Genomic DNA, 1,303 nt, shown 5'->3' on the forward strand with positions numbered 1-1,303 from the left:
GCGCGCGCGCGCGCGTATGTGGTGTGGTGTGGTGTGGTGTGGTGTGTGCGCGTGCGCGTGCCAATGCGCGACACGGTACGAATCGGCACAATGCCGCGATCTCTCTTTCTTTCTTTCTTCCTCTCTCTCTCTCTCTCCTTTCTTCTCTATTTTCCTTTCTTTCACCCATGCGTGCGCGCGCGCTCTTCGCGAGACAAGCAGTATCAAGTTAAGCACCTTCTAAGTTCGCTCTTGTCTCCGTGGTCGTTCAAGTTCACCTCGCCTCCTCGTGTCACGGTCTTCGTTGATCCTCGCCCTTGAGATTTGGCGAGAACTGATGCGGTAGCGGCGACAACGTCTGTGACAGCGATGATGATGACAGGCAAGCAGACGAGCGGGCGCGCGCGCGCGCTCCCGGCGACACGATGACGATATACGCGCGGCACAAATATTTTCTTCCTCTTGTTTACCCACAATCCGAAACGTGGACGGGTGCCACCACGTGACGCGAATCGGCGCCCGGTTCGAACGCCGGGGACTCGACTCGCGTCAGTCGCGTCTCGCGGACGTGAACCCCCTCGATTACATCCCATTACATCCAATTACATCGCGGTTCCCTCAGCCCTCTTCGCTCCACGCACACACCTTTCAAGTCCCGAAGGAGAATTCAGGAGAATTCCCGAAAAATGTAAACGAGTCGTGGTGAAATATGGGCTTTCTACAATAAGTCGTTAATAATAGATCAAAAGAGAGTAGAAATAAGTATATTGTATATAATTGTATTATTTATATTATATAATAACAGATTAAATATGAGTTTGTTTGGATAAAAATAACTGAAGAGCGCTTTGTTCAATTCGTCCGCCAAGACGTTCCTTTAGCATTAGCTGCGTTCAGCAAAGAAAGCTGCTTTGCAACTGTTGTAAAATTCTTCAATATGATTGATTCTTGCTTTTGATTCCTTATAGATCTAAATGTATAAACCAATCATATTGAAGAATTTTACAACAGTTGCAAAGCTGCTTTCTCTGCTGAACGCAGCCATTGTTCGTTTTGTCTGTCGAGAGCTGCTCGAGGTTGCTCCAAACGAATCCAGCGACATCCGTTAGGCCGGAATCAGACTACGCATTGAGATTAAAGATTGAAGATTAAAATTTGACCAGTGAGGACAAAGGAATTTTAGCTCCTATTGTTTTGATTGATTAGAGGTTTGTTCGCGTCGCAAGCTCCAACATGCTCCAACATGCTACTCTTATAGCTCCTACTCACTCTACCAATCGCGTTGGAGTGAGTAAGAGCTATGATAGGAGCATGTTGGAGCATA

General features: G+C 47.4%; 1 protein-coding gene across 1 annotated transcript in view; it reads right to left on the minus strand.

The window, feature by feature from the left end:
* The window catches only part of FoxK (forkhead box K), a 6,745-nt gene extending 6,134 nt beyond the window's left edge, over positions 1-611 (minus strand). Inside the window, exon 1 of the mRNA XM_018450836.1 lies at positions 217-611. The gene's annotated coding sequence lies outside the window, so the exon portion shown is untranslated. The remainder of the gene's footprint in view (positions 1-216) is intronic.
* Positions 612-1,303: the final 692 nt, after the last annotated feature.

The sequence above is a fragment of the Mycetomoellerius zeteki genome, unplaced genomic scaffold (genome assembly GCF_001594055.1).
Source record: "Mycetomoellerius zeteki isolate Tzet28-1 unplaced genomic scaffold, Tzet1.0 scaffold3, whole genome shotgun sequence".
Taxonomy (NCBI): Eukaryota; Metazoa; Arthropoda; class Insecta; order Hymenoptera; family Formicidae; genus Mycetomoellerius; species Mycetomoellerius zeteki.